Source organism: Mustela nivalis, assembly GCF_964662115.1.
Source record: "Mustela nivalis genome assembly, chromosome: 6".
In the NCBI taxonomy this organism is placed as follows: domain Eukaryota; kingdom Metazoa; phylum Chordata; class Mammalia; order Carnivora; family Mustelidae; genus Mustela; species Mustela nivalis.
The window spans coordinates 10,824,228-10,840,784 of NC_139025.1; the positions used below are offsets into that span (position 1 = coordinate 10,824,228).

Consider the following 16,557-nt stretch of genomic DNA (forward strand, 5'->3'; position numbering starts at 1 on the left):
AAATAAAACCAGACCTGAAACTTCATTAAGTAAGTCTTATAACAAATGCATGAAGATATTAATTATGCTTATGCTAAAACAAGACTCTACCTATGTGTCTTAAGTCTAAAAGTCTCGAGGCAATTTTCAAATACTTCCTTTAAAACACTACCTTATTTTTTCCTGTGATCTGCCAGTTTACTGTATTTTTTTTTTAATATTTTATTTATTTATTTGACAGAGAGAGATCACAAGTAGGCAGAGAGGCAGGCAAAGAGAGAGAGAGAGGAGAAAGCAGGTTCCCCGCGGGGCAGAGAGCCCGATGTGGGACTTGATCCCGGACCCTGGGATCATGACCTGAGCTGAAGGCAGAGGCTTTAACCCACTGAGCCACCCAGGCGCCCCTGTTGTATTTTATTTTAAAAAAGTATGGATGTTGTAAAAGTTCACTATGATAAAATATTAATAACCATTAACAACAGCAGGGACAGCAACAAAATCGACTACCACAGAATCGCACAACTTTCTTCTGGTACAGTGAAACCACTGTTGGACTAGCTGGACTCTAAATGTTGCCAGAAACTTCTTAAAGATTGTTCATTATCCCCAAAGTTCAGTGAGGTATATTTACGTGGTACCTTTGGATATAAAGTTATTTCATTAGGTCAGTAAGACTTTCCCAAAATAATCTCGGTGACATGGTAGGGGCCCAACTACCCTGGAAAAGGTGTTCAAATTCTTCTGAAAAACTATTTCCACACAGAAAAGTCTTCGAAAACATTAACTAAGCAACCTATGCACATACTTGAAACATACATTAGAAAGATGCTAATCAATGTGGCACCACTGGAGATGGAAATGCTACTTTTTCTTGACTGCAATACCAATTTAAATGTTAATTCCGACACCATGATATTGATTTTAATTAAAATTATTTTTATTTACCACCTCAAATATAACTTTTGTGATTATCTGTACATAAGACCTTAACATGTTTTCTTTTTTTTTTTTTTAAAGATTTTATTTATTTATTTGACAGGGAGAGATTACAAGTAGGCAGAGAGGCAGGCAGAGAGAGAGAGGAGGAAGCAGGCTCCCTGCTGAGCAGAGAGCCCGATGCGGGACTCGATCCCAGGACCCTGAGATCATGACCTGAGCCGAAGGCAGCGGCTTAACCCACTGAGCCACCCAGGCGCCCCTTAACATGTTTTCTTAAAGAATTTCATAAGGTATTACATTTACTGGCGTCAGAGTTTAATAACATCTGTTAATAAGAAGCATATCCTAAGAAAGCGCCATATGATTTAACTCATATGAGATAAACAAAAGAGAAGGGGAAAAAAGAGAGAAAGAGGGAAGGAAACCATAAGAGACTCTTAGCCATAGTGAACAAACTGAGGGCTGACGGAGGATGGGTATCAAGGAGGGTACCTGTTATGAGGAGCATTGGGAGTTATAGGTAAGTAATGAATTACTAAATTCTACTCCTGAAACCAATATTACACTGTATGTTGACTAATTAGAATTTAAATAAAATTTGTGGGGGGAGGGAAGAAGCATATCCTGATGCTAAATGGAGCTGCCCCATTGTGAAGAAAGGCTTTTCCCTCTGTTGCAACATGGCAATGAAATATAGGTCAGTACAATCTTTTCACATTCTTGACACTCTCAAAGTGAATACTTGAAAAGACAAACCCAAAAAGGAAATGAGAAAAGAGTAAAAGAGGAGACCCATGCCATGATGGGAAGAAGATAAAAAAAGGGGAATTAAAGTTGCATATACCACAGGTGACCCTTGAACAATATGGGGCTAGGGGTGCTGTCCCCCCACGCAGTCAAAAATCTGCATGTAACTTTCAACTCCCCCAAAAGGTAACTATTGCTGATGGGACGCCTAACTGATAACATAGTAGATTAATAAATATTTTGTATACATATCATATACTATAATCTTACAAATAGAGAAAATAAAATGTTACGAATAACTCCGTAAGATAAAAATACATGTATGCACTGCATTTACTGAAAAAAAAAAAAAAAAAAAACAAAAAAAAACAAAAAACAAAAACGCATATAAGCCAACCTGTTGTGCATATAAGCCATCAAACCCACGTTGTTCAAAGATCAACTACCCTTCTAGCAGGTCACATGGCAGCCCCTCCATAAGATATGTCTGCATCCTAATCCCGGAACCTGGGAATGTTACATTAATTTGACAAAGTATCTCAAAACCAAGAGATCATCCTGGATAATCCTAGTAGGCTATAAACCCAAGAACAAGTGTCCTTAAAAAAGACACTTAGAGAAGGTGGCAGACCAAACAGAAGAAGGGAATCTGATTGCAGAGCAGAGATGGGAGCGCAGCCACCAACAGTCAGGGAATGGCAACCACCACCAGAAACCAGAAGAGACAAAGAACAGATTCCCCCTTAGAGACCCGCTGACACCTTCATTTCCACTTGGTGATACTGATTTCAGACTTCTGGCCTCCAGAACAGTGAGAGAATAAATTTCTGTCATTTTAGGCTATCCAGGTAGTAGCTCCCACGGCAGCCAGAGGAAACATGCCACCAAAGAACTGGGATAGAAAAGAAATATCTGAGAAAGTAATGCTTCGGAAGACCATTCCTGCCCAGAACAGAGGTTCAATGTCTCTTGAAAGGATGGATGAATGGATGACTCATTAGATGAACTAATGCCAGGAATATTTAATATTGAACAGAACATTGGTGGGTTTTATCCACTAATTTTGCAATTAGGCAAAAAACAATATGCTATTAGAAATCTAATAGATGTGAATACCAAACATTGCATTGAGGAAACATAAAAACAAACAGAAAACAAAAACTAAATGGCAGATTAGCCCAAAATATCAATAATTACATAAGATGTAGTAGTCTAAACTCATCAATTAAAGGACAGGAATTGGCAGAGTGGACTTAAAAACATGACTCAACTAAATGCAGCCTACAAGAAACTAATCTCCAGTAGAATAGCAGCACGTTGAAAATAAAGGGCAGAAACACAAAGCAGAAGAAAGCAGGAGTCTCTAGATTAGTACCAGATAAAATAAACTTCAGAGGAAAGAAAATCACCAGAGATATTAACACTGTGTCATGATAACAGAGACTATCCACCAGGAAGACATAGCAATCCTAAACATGTGTATGCCAAATATGGGAAACAAAAGTCTACATAACTGAAGAGAGAAATAAACACATTACACAGGTAGATGGACATTTCCACAACCCTCTTTCAACAACCATGGGACAAGGAGACAGAAAATTATCAAGGACATAGGAGAACTCAACAACAGCATCAGCCAACAAGACCTAACTGATATTTAGAAGACACTCTGTCCAACAACAGATTACACATTCAAGTGCCCAAAGGAGGTATGTCTAAAAAGACCACATCCTGAGCCATAACACAATCCTCAACAAATATTTAAAACTTGAAATCAGAGGCCCTTGAATGGCTCAGCTGGTTAAGCATCTCCCTTCAGCTCAGGTCATGATCTCAGGGTCCTGGGATCCATCCCGGTGGCGTGGCGGGCTCAGTGGGGAGTCTGCTTCTCCCTCTCCCTTTGATTATTCCCCTGCTTATGCTCTCTCTGTCTCCCTCTCTCTCTCTCCCAAATAAAATCTTTAAAAAAATTGAAATCATACATAATTTTCTCTGACCACAACAGAATCTAACTAGAAATCAATAATAGATAACTTAAAAATCTAAAACTCTTGGAAACTACTACACTTCTACATCACGCATGGGTCAAAGGAGTCCAAGAAAATAAAAAAAATACATCAACTAGAAGGAAAATGAAAGTACCACATATTAAAATGTGTGGGACACAGTGAAAGCAGTGCAGAGAGGGAAATTTATAATACTAAATGTATACATTAGAAAAGAGGAAAAACCTAAAATAATAATCTAACTTCCAACCACGAGAACCTAGAAGAACAAAGGAATCACAATTCAAACAGAAGGAAATAGTAAATGGAAGAAAGTAATACATAAATATCAAAAATGATACAGAAAATAAATAAAGACCTCATTCTTTTAAATGATCAATAAAATCAGGGCACCCAGGTGGCTCATTCAGTTAAGTAAGCATCAGACTCTTGATTTCAGCTCAGGTCATGATCTCAGGGTCATGAGACCCAGCCCTGCATCAGGCTCCATGCTGAGCTTAAGATTCTCTCTTTCCCTTTGCCCCTTCCTCCTATTCATTCCCTCTCTCTCCCAAGGGAATAAAAGGGGGAATAAAGGGTCAATAAAATGGACTACATTCTAGTAAGACTGGCAAATTAAAGTGAGAGAAAACACAAATTACCACTGTCAGGATTGAAACAGCATATCACTACAAACCCTACAGACACCAAAAGGATAATAAGAGAGTGCTACAAATAATTTGACATATATAAATTGGAGAACTTAGACCAAATGGGCCACTCCCTAAAAAAAAAAAAACCTACAAACCATCATAACTAACCCAATTCAAAATAGATCATTTGAATAGTCCTATAACCATTAAGGACATTGCATTTTTGTCAAACTCCTTAAAGAAATCTCCAAGTCCAGATATTTTCACTGGCGACTTCTATCAAACATTTATGGAACAACTAACACCATTTTACACAATCTCTCTTTCAGAAAACAGAAGAAGGGGGAACATTTCCTAAATTACTTTATGAAGCCAATATTATAAAAATACCAAAACCAGGCAAGGACCAAAAAGAAAAATTACAGAACAATATCATTCATAAATTCAGATGCAAAAAAATTTTTTTCAGATGCAAAAAAATCTTAACAAAATACTAGCAAATAAAATAGTGATATGTAAAATGAAAAGTTATACACCATGATCAAATGGAGTTTGCTCTAGGGATGTGAGGCTAGTTCATTATTCAGAATCAGTGCAATCCATCATATTAACAGGTGAAAGAAGAAAAAATCCATGAATATATCAAACAGTGTATAAAAACATTTGCCCAAATTCAACACAAGAACACTGAAATTACAAACACAATGCCACTTGAAAAATGAAATACAAAAGTGAGGTTTAACACAATTCATATCAAAAATCTAAAGATTCTGGGACACACATTTTTCTAAAACTTATATGGAATGGCGAAGGAGCTAGAATTCTTGAAAAGACAAAGATTACACAAATGGAGAACCAGATTAGTGGTTTCCAGGGTTTGTTAAAGATGGGTGTGGTGTGGGAAGGGAAATGAATGTGAAGAAGCAGTGATAAAAATCCTACCCATCTTGATCACATCAATATCAACATCCTGGTTGTGCATGTACTATAGTTTTTCAAGATGATACTATAGGGGGAAACTAGGTAAGGGGTGTACATGGGTATCTCTGTATTATTTCTTACTATTGTATATGAATCTATATTATCTCAAAATAAGTTAAATTTTTTAAAAACTCAATATGACAGAATTCTTTAAAAACACATATGAGCATCTCAATAGATATAGAAGTCTGACAAATCTAGCATTGACTCATGACTTAAAACTATCAGCAAACCAAAAATTCCTAGGTAAAGAATGCTCTTTAGATAAAGGGCATCTATGAAAATTGTGCAGCTTTCTTCATATTTAATGGTAAAAAAATGAATGCTTTCTCTATAATCAGGAATAAGATAAAGATGTTCACTATTACCATTTCTATTCAACATAGTGTTGGAGGCTTGGTTTGTGCCAGGGAAATAAGCAATAAAAAGAAATTAAAGGCTTATGGATTGCAAAGGAAAGAGTCAAATTGGCTTTAGTCACAGATGACATTATTGTCTACAGCAAAAACAAAATTTATATGGAAATGCAAAAGATCTAGAATAGCCAAAACAAATTTGAATACAAATAAGGTTATAGTAGGGTAAATATTATTTTATTTCACAACTTATTAAAAAGCTAAAATAAAAAAGTTAATAAAAATAAATAATAAAGCTAATAAAAAAGTATGGCACCAGCATAAAGACAGTCCTATAGATCAATGAAAAAGAATCAAGTGTCCAGGAAATAGACACAAACATAAATACATGATTAATTTTTGACAAAGGTGACAAGATAATTCAATGAGGAAGTGATCATCTTTCCAATAATGATGCTGGAACAAATGGATAGCCATATGCAAAACATAATGAATCTTTCCCCAACCTGAAGCAATACACAAAAAATTAACTCAGTGTAGATTACAGGCTTGAATGTAAGAGAGCCAATACTATAAAACTTCCAGAGCAAAACTTAGTAGACAATCTTAGTGACCTTGGGTTTGACAAATATTTCTTAAATAGGACACAACAGACATAAATTATGAAAGAAAAAATATAACAAAAAGAACGTCATCAAAATTAAAAACATTTGCTGGTATTAAGAAGGGCACTTGTTGTGATGAGCACTGGGTGCTATATATAAATGATGAATCACTAAATTCTGCTCCTGCAACCAATATTACACTGCATGTAACTAGAGTAAATAAAAATTCTTTTTTTTTAATTTTTAAAAAAAATTTTTTTAATTGAAAACATTCGCTTTCCAAAGACATTGATCGCTACAAAAACAAAAAGGCAAGCCACAGCCTGGCACAAAATATTTGCAAGATATATATTCAACAAATAACTCATATCTAGAATACATAAAGCCCTCAAACTAAATAAGAAGAACATCCAATAAAAAAAAAAAAGGACAAAAGATTTCAAAACTTCACCAAAGAAAATATACAAATGGCAAACAAGCACAAGAAAAGGATGCTCAACAAAATCAATCATTAGGTAAATTTAGGTTATAACTATAATAAGATATCACTACACATCCATTAGAATGACTAAATTTATAAAGACCGAACATACCAAATGTTGGCAATCATATACTACTAGTGGCATCACATACTACTGGTAGAAATGGAAACTGGTACAATGCTTTGAAAAAGATTGACAATCCCTTAAAAATTTACACCTACCAAAACCTAGACATTCCACTCTTATTTACTCAAAAGAAACAAAAGCATATGTTCACAGAAATGCGTGAACACAAATACTTATCAGAGCTTTGTTTGTAATAGACAAAAACTGAAACAACACAAATGTTCACTAATAAGTGGGTAGATGACCAAATTCTGTTATATTTATACAGTGGAATACTTTTAGCAATAAAAAGGAAGGAGCTATTGATACACACAACAACATGGGTGAATTTCAGAGTAATTATGCTGAATGAAAGAAGCCACAATACTGTATGATTCCACTCATCTAAAATTACAGGGAATGCACATTAAACTACAGTGACAGAAAGCAGATCAGCTGTTGCGTGGAGAATGAGAAAAAAATGAACTTAGGATTGCAAAGGGGCATGAGAAAAGCTTCAGTGGTAATTGATAGGTTTATTATCTTGATCATGGTGAGGATTTCATGGCCATATACCTATGCCAAAACTCATGAGACTACATTTTAAATATGTGCAGCTTCTTTGTATGCCAATAATACCTCAATAAATATGAACAAAATAAAGTATATAAATACAAAAAGACTGACAGAAGGTTATCTAGGAAGGCGGCAACAGTAGACACATGGCTTTTGAAATTTCCTGAATTCCCTACGAAAACAGAGCAACAAGGAGAGTAAAATTAAAAACTCAAACACAACAATGTCAACATAATCAAGTGATGAGATTTCCCACATGAAATCGTTGAACACTACATCAGAAATTTATGAGGCATTATATGTTGGCTAATTGAACATAATTAAAAAAGATTTCCCACATAAACCCAAGATCTTGCATGTATGGACAGCAGTTAAAACTATAAATGATTCTGTGCACTCCAATAACTGATACGTTCAATGTGTCTACAATAATATCTGAAGGAGCTAAACCAGTCTTATCCCTATGAACTCTCAAAATATCTAGAACAAAGGCCCACTCTGAAGAAAAATTCTAGGAAATAGTATATGAACAGAACGGATAGAAACAGAATACCACAAAGGGAAGACAAGGTCCAAATAAATGTAGAGAAATAGAGCCCAGAAACCTCAGAAAGTAAAGCATCCTATTTTAAAATTAGGTATAAAAGGTTAAAAAAAAAAAAAAAGAAGAAGGAGCTCTAGAATCATGAAATTAGAAAAGCTACCCTGAACTACACTGCCTTCTAGGGTTTATGAAATTAGTTTCACATAAAAAGGAGAAACATAGATGGATCATGATATAATTCCATATACAACTACCAAAAGAAAAAGAGCATAAAGAATGGACTAACATCCCTAAAGACAATGAAAGACAGACATGCCCATAAAACAGCAAACTATAACTATTATTTCCCTCACAGCTCCTGAGGGAGCTGTCCAAAAGAAAGAAAGAAAGAGAGAGAGAGAGAGAGAGAAGGAAGGAAGGAAGAGAGAGTGTAAGATATTGGAAAAAAAAATCATAATTATGAAAACTTAGAAATAAGGTGATAGAATTCAGGAAAGAAATGAAGAAAATATTTCAAAAAACACTAAGCTTGAAAGAACACAAGGGTGAATGAATACAATAAATAATGCCTTAAGAAAAAAAAGGGTGAAAAGAAAGAAAATTTTTAAATATAAAAAGATTTGAGAAAGTGATATAAAAGATAGGCAAAAGAAGACCAGCTCCTACTTTTTATTTTATTTTTTCAGAGTTCTAAGAGCCATTGTTTATGCACCACACCCAGTGCTCCATGCAATATGTGCCGCCCTCCTTAATACCCACCACAAGGCCCTCTCAATCCCCCACACCCCTCTCCCCTCCAAAACCCTCAGTTTGTTTCTCAGAGTCCACAGCCTTTCATGGTTTGTATCCCCCTCCGATTTCCCCAACTCACTTCTCCTCTCCTTCACCCAATGTCCTCTGTGTTATTCCTTATGCTCCACAAGTAAGAGAAACCATATAATTGACTCTCTCTGCTTGACTTATTTCACTCAGCATAATCTCCTCTAGTCCCATCCATGTTGATACAAAAGTTGGGTATTCATCCTTTCTGATGGAGGCATAATACTCCATTGTATATATGGACCACATCTTCCTTATCTTTTCATCTGTTGAAGGGCATCTCGGCTCTTTCCACAGTTCGGTGACTGTAGCCATTGCTGCTATGAACACTGAGGTACAGATGACCCTTCTATTCACTACGTCTGTATCTTTGGGGTAAATACCCAGTAGTGCAATTACAGGGTCATAGGATAACTCTTTTTCTAATTTCTTAAGGAATCTCCACACTGTTTTCCAAAGTGGCTGCACCAACTTGCATTCCCACCAACAGTGCAGCAGGGTTCCCCTTTCTCCACATCCTCTCCAACACTTGTTGTTTACTATCTTGTTGATTTTGGCCATTCTAACTGATGTAAGTTGGTATCTCAATGTGGTTTTGATTTGAATCTCCCTGATGGCTAATGATGATGAACATTTTTTCATGTGTCTGTTAGTCATTTGTATGTCTTCTTTGGAGAAGTGTCTCTTCATGTCTTCTGACCAGTGGAACAGACTAGAGAGCCCAGATATGGACCCGCAACTCTATGGTCAAATAATCTTCCACAAAGCAGGAAAAAAAAAATCCATTCAATAAATGGTGCTGGGAAAATTGGATAGCTACATAAAGAAGAAGGAAACTTGACCATTCTCTTACACCATACACAAAGATAAACTTGAAATGGATAAAAAACCTCAACGTGAGGCAGGAATCCATCAAAATCCTAGAGGACAACATAGGCAGTAACCTCTTCAACATCGGTTACAGCAACTTCTTTCAAGACATGTCTCCAAAGGCAAAGTAAACAAAAGCAAAAGTGAACTTTTGGGACTTCATCAAGATCAGAAGCTTCTGCACAGCAAAGGAAACAGTCAACAAAACAAAGAGGCAACACAGAGAATGGGAGAAGGAAGGTATTTGCAAACGACACCACAGAAAAGGGGCTGATATCCAGGATCTATAAAGAACTCCTCGAACTCAACTCACACAAAACAGATAATCACATCAAAAAATGGGCAGAAGACATGAAGAGAAACTTCTCCAAAGGAGACAAACAAATGGCTAAGAGACACATGAAAAACTGTTCAGCTCCTACTTTTAATAGGAGTCCTCAAAGAAAAGAAATCCAAAACAAGGGAAGTGTTTAAAGAAGAAAAACTTATAAAATAAAAACTTCCTTTAAATTAAAAAAAAGGGGGGAGGCGCGCTTGGGTGGCTCTGTTGGTTTAAGCGACTCCTTCTGCTCACGTCATGATCCTGGAATCCAGGATCAAATCTCGCATCAGGCTCCCTGGTTGGCAGGGAGTCCGCTTCTCCCTCTGACCCTCTCCCTTCTCATGTTCTCTCTCTTTTCTATCTCTCTCTCTCTCTCAAATAAATAAATAAAATCTTAAAAAATTTATAAAATAAATTTAAAAGAAAAAGATTTAAAAGAGTACACCACATACCTGAGAAAAGCCATCTAACATAACCAGCACTGAGATATACTAGACTTTAGAGAAGAAGACATTCCTTTGGCAAAATCAGCCAATTACTGAGAAACAAAATCAGAGTGCCATTAGACTTTGACAGCAGTAAGATATTAGAAAACTAAGTAATAGTGTATAGGTAATACTGCGTACCATAAACAGGACATGAAGAAACATACAAAGAAAGTGAACTTAAATTGTAATTACCATAATCTCTATCAAATATAAAATCTAAATTTAATTTCTACAGTTAATTAATGCCCATCCCTTCTCCCTCGCAGGGAGAAAAATGTATATATCATGTATATAATGAGCATTATTGCTTAAAAGGAAAAGCGGCTGGGTTAGCTAATGGTTCTCAATAAGGAGTGATCCCCGAACCACCCAGCACCGGTAAACATATGACAAAGTCTGGAGGCATTTTTGATCATCACAAGTTCACAGATGCTACCGTCATTCAGTAGGGAGGATCCAGGGATGCTGCTAGACCTTCTACAATGCACAGGACTGCTATCCACAGCTAAGAATATCAACAACTGAACAAAAAATGTCTAAGAACATTTTGGTTGGTTTACACAAAGTGGCTCTTAGCTGAACCCATATGAGATCACCAACATTAGATAATTGTGGACCTATGATAATGGCAATTTCATATTTTCACCTTACACACTGAGCTTAGCAGAAGTATATTAAGTCAAAGACTTCAAGGAAGAGTACCGACCTTTACAGATTGGTAACCACAAATATGCTAAAGCTCTACCATGTACCAGAATCACCCAGAAGCACCTGTTAAAACTAGTCCTTACTCTGAGAGATTCAGGTTCAGAAGATCTTGGTGAGGCCTGAAAATCTGATTTCTAACAAGTTCCCAGGTGACCCTAATGCCATGGATCAGGGGACGATACCATGAGAGCTACCACAATAGAGAAAGAATTTAAAAAAAAAAAAAAGACTGCAAAGTTCTTTACATTTTTAGGACTAATGAATGAATGAGCCAAGTGCACAGTAGCGGTTTGCCCAAATGAAGCAGAAGGTCCATCTGATGAGGAATGCATTTGATCGCTACTGCTGTCAGTCCTGGCAACAGGGTTCCCCATCACAATAACAATGTCCAAAGCTATGTGGCAAAGAACAGTTAGCAGAGGTGGAAAAACACGTAATTTGCTCAAACACACATTAAAGAAAAGCAGGAGAAGGAGCATGGGAAGGGGTCGTGCATGAGACAAAAGAGACACAGACAACAGTAGATGTGGCCAGATGTTCGAGTGAGTTACTGAGTCTGCATGCCTGGAAACTTCCTGGGTGCTGTGGCCCTGCTGCTATCTCCTGTTTGGTAAATAAACCAAATATGCATAGATCTCCATGAGCATCACTGATTGAAATGAACCCAAAACAACCTGCATAGGCTGAAATTGATAGTATAAAACTTACTTTATTGCTTGCTATTTAGTATAATAAATGTAATTTTTTTCCAAAGATTTTTTTATTTATCTATTTGACAGAGAGAGATCACAAGTAGGCAGAGAAGCAGGCAGAGAGAGGAGGAAACAGGCTCCCCGCCGAGCAGAGAGCCCGATACGGGACTCGATTCCAGGACCCTGAGATCATGACCCAAGCCGAAGGCAGAGGCTTAACCCACTGAGCTACCCAGGCGCCCAATAAATGTAATTTTAAAATAAATGTTGATCCAAAATTATACTTTTTTTTTTTTTAATCAAGTAAGCTTCCTAGACTTCAAACCTACAACTTTCAACTGAAAGGCATACGGAACCATCATCCTGGCTACAAAATGCCTCTGGTTCCTTTTTGCTCCAGTTGTGCTATTTCTTGGGACGTGCTCCCTTTCTAGGATACTCGCTGAGAAAGAAAAAGGATGCAAGCCCACGCAGCAAACCCCTCCTCTAAAACTAAAAAGAACTGGGTTAATCATCTAATATGTACACTAGTGGCTAAAAGGAAAGAGGAAGGAAAAAAAGGACTAGGTAAATAAGTGGATTTAGGACAGTGACCTTCTAAATTCTAAATTAATGTCACTAATTATTTTATTCCCATTGGGAGATGCCCCTATTTTAAAGAGTTATTTATAGTAATATCATCAACCAATGAAAAACAAGTCAATCCACTGAAGCACTTTTCACTGTAATAAAGTTTCAGTCTTCCCTGTCACCCAAGCTCCTGCCATTGTCATGGGTCACCTCAGCATTCAGGTGAACGGTAAACAAGCAGCTCTTGACCCCTCTAATCCAGTGATGCTTTGCCCAAATTCTACAGTCCCCAAAGCCTAGCGCAATACCTCACATGCAAGAAAGGCTCCATAACTCTTTGTTGATTTAAACTGAATTTGTCTCCACATCAGCAACCCCTGTCACCACTGAATCTTACCCTCACCTGGAAATGCTCATCTCTAGAATCTCAAACTCTGGGAACACATTTGGTGGCTGTAAACTCTTTATCTTTCTATTTCTCTATCACCAAATCCATTTTTTTTTTAACTTTCATCTCATTTCTATCCTATCAATTCCTTCTTATCCTCTAGTTTCTAATATTCCTCCTTGTGCCTCTTTCTCTCCCAGCAGCCTGAATGTGCCAGGCTCTTCCTCTAACCACATTCACACTAATCAACCCCTTCTTCAATTCTCCTCCTCCTGCACAGCAACAACAACAAAAATACTATCTAATACACTGCATGCCAGGCATTATGCTAAACAAGCACTTTACTTATATCATTTAATTCTCATAATCTTATGAGGTAGAGTAGATACTTTTATTAGCTCCATTTTATAGATGAGGTTAACTTGGGCTTAGAAAGATTACTGCCCAGAGTTACCCAGATTTACAACTCCACAAATCATGTACAATACTGTTGCCTCTCTTCCAACCTAGGTGCCCAGGCAATACCAAACCCATCCAGTTGTGCTTTCTAGCCCACTCCTGCTCCTACGCTATGGAGAATTATGAGAGAAAACTGTACAACTATGCTGTGTAATGCTTTTAAAAACATGATTTCAAGGGATGCCTGGGTGGCTCAGTTGGTTAAACAACTACCTGCGGCTCAGGTCATAATTCCAGCGTCTTGGGATCAAGTCCCACATTGGGCTCCTTGCTTGGCGGGGAAGTCTGCTCCTCCCTCTGCCTCTGCCTGCCATTCCGCCTGCCTGTGCTCACTCTATCGCTCTCTCACTCTCTCTCACAAATAAAATAAAATAAAATAAAATAAAATAAAATAAAATAAACATGATTTCAAAAAGAGCTGGTCCTCAGCGAGGCTGGGGGGGTGGGGGGGACAAAATGATGATCAATTAGTGGTAAATCAAGAAAAGAACCAGGAATTCTTAGTACATCATATTGCCAAAGCAATTTCAGAGACGTTATCTTAGGTCTCCAAAAATGAGGCTCCCTGTGCTGGTTTATGAAACCCACGCCCTTCCCACAAAGAAGAGAGCCCTATGTTAGAACAGATCCAGAGGCCGGCAGTCCTACCTTTCTCTATCCTTGTACCTTTGTTCAACCGTCAAAGAGTTCCAGCTCTACTGGGGAAGACAGATACAAACACTAAGAATTCTGACTAGCAAAAAGTCTCCTTTCCTGGCAGGCCATCCTCATTGTTTATTTAATCTTAAGCCACTGGGGAAAGAGAAAGGGGAAGAAATAGATACTATCCAAAAATGATGACGTAACATCATCAGTCACTACCAGCGAAATCAATCTGAGGACTCTAGCTTCGCTACTGTTAAACTACGTGTAGGCTGTCAAATGATTTGCGAATCCACAGTCTGTGACCCTAATCCTAGCAGCTCTCATTTCACACTCAAAAATACAAAACTGCTGATGCTGTGTTTGAATTTATAACAATGAAGCAGATCCCATACGGGCCTTGTTTTGAGTTTGCAATGAAAAGTAAACTTCGGGTAGTTGACATTTAATTACTTCTTTACTCAAAGTAAATTATAAAACAGTATATTTTAATGAATGAAGCAAGATAACTTAAATGGTTAGCTCAAGGAATTAAACTTCTAAGAAAGACAAAAACTTCTTTTAAGACAAAGATGACTCAGGAATCTTGTCAGAAGATACAGAATATCAACCCACAATAGCAGTCATCTTTCAAATGTGGCGTATTTTCTTATGTTAGTACCAGAAAATAGAATCCTGAATAATGTTAAGTACTACCTTTTATGTCATTGGGGAACCATTCAACCCTGCTTAATCATTATGCTTAGAATCATAAAGAAAGGTATTACATTTTTGAATAGTACCAAAGGAGGGTTAAAGAAAAATTAACATTTAAAGATTTACAATGTACCAAGCAAGATACTTCACATAATCACATTAATCTGTGCAATACATGAGCAATATCTTTCTATTCTTACTTTACAAATAAGGAAACTGAGGCCCAGAAAAAATAAAATGCAACTTACCCAAAGCCAATCAACTACTAAAGATTAGAGCCCGGCAGGATTCCAACTATGATCTCTAAGCCTATACCTAACCTAGGGCCACTATACCCAGGATAACATCATATCATAAGAAGTGGCTAAACTCTCAACCTAAAAATGTCTGTAAGTTGAAAATGCCGCAAGACAAAAATTCTCACATGATTTATTTAGTAACATTCATGTTACAATAAATTAGCTAACAATTTCCACTCTGTATCTTTTACTACCACAGTATCACATCAACAGAGCATGCACAAGGTGTGTGTTCATTGTGACAAAAAGAAGAACCCCTCTCTTGATTGAACTTGAATACACAGAGAGCTTTTCCTCTTGAGTAGCTCTCCAACTTCATGGATCAATGAGTGAGCTCCTTTCCCCTTCAGTCTACCAACAGAGGGACAAAGAGCCCTCTGACTCTCCAGGTATACAACTTGGAATTACTTTCACTTCCCTTTCTCCCTCATACCCCACAGCAAATCTCACAGCTGTTTACAAGATGAACATTATTATCCTCACTTGTCCTGGGGCGGAAAGAAATGATTATGGGGCAATTATTAACTAAATTAAGACTCTCTTTGATGCAAAGTTTGGTATGGTTTTATTTTATCACACATAGAAGGATAACGATTATTAAAATTCAGTTGCAGTTTTATGAATACATACATATATTACATATACACACAGAGGCAAATGTGTGTGTACATGCCAGGTCACAATTTAAAATTATTGTAGGTCATGGTTTAAAAAAAAAAAAAACAGTAGAAAATCACTGCTCCACAGTATTTTGCAAAGAGTAAAAGGAAAGATTACCAAGCTTTCCCCTATGTAAGAAACAAGCTACAGCACTCATGTCAAAAGGTATGCAAAATATAAGTTCAGGAATAACTGTACAAACTTGGAAGATTTCTGCAAACAATGAAATCTCTGATAATTTTTGTGATCTGTCTTTCCATTTCCCCATTAACACAGTAGTAAAAACCTTTTTAAAACTCTTTTAACTTTATAGACATGTAAGGACACAGCAGGAGAGAATGGATAGCTAGAAGATTCGGATTACATAGGTGCCAACCCAGTAAGAGAGGAACCCAGGAGGGAAAATAGAAGAGATAAAAAGCAGGCCAAATCCCTGGTACCTACAGGAAGAAAAGATGATAAATTGCCCTCATCGGAAGGGGAAGAGACCTGATTACTTAACCTCTAGAACACAGGAGGACTGATACGTTCAGTCAGTCAGGGAGTTCTTAATCAGGACCTGCTGGTTCCAGGCACCGGTTCCGGATTCTCCACCACCATTTAATGATGCTTTATGCCTAGCCACAGACCTTGTCAGACAGCAAGGACTGACTAAGTGCCTATTACAGACTGTGCAGTGAACTAAGCCCTGGGATGTGACGGTGCAACAGACACGGCCCTTGCCTTATTAGAGCTTAACAGTCAGAAAAGACAAGTATTCAATGACAATCAATTAAATCATCTCGAGTGTGCAAAGACCTATCAAGGCAACAGTACATTTGAGAACATCACTTAATTTAGAGGCCAAGGGAGGGCTTCCTTGAACAGTTGAGACATGAAAATGAGTAGTAATAGGTGAAAAGAGAGAGTTGAAGGAACAGTGTGTTCAAAGGTTCCCTGCCGGATGGGATTCAGGCAATCATTTTATAATGATGTACTGAACACTTATGATT

The 16,557-nt window shown here is 37.2% G+C and overlaps 1 protein-coding gene across 8 annotated transcripts in view; it reads right to left on the reverse strand.

The window, feature by feature from the left end:
- Nucleotides 1-16,557, reverse strand: part of PPP4R4 (protein phosphatase 4 regulatory subunit 4) — a 102,842-nt gene that overhangs the window by 67,066 nt on the left and 19,219 nt on the right. The window lies entirely within an intron of this gene.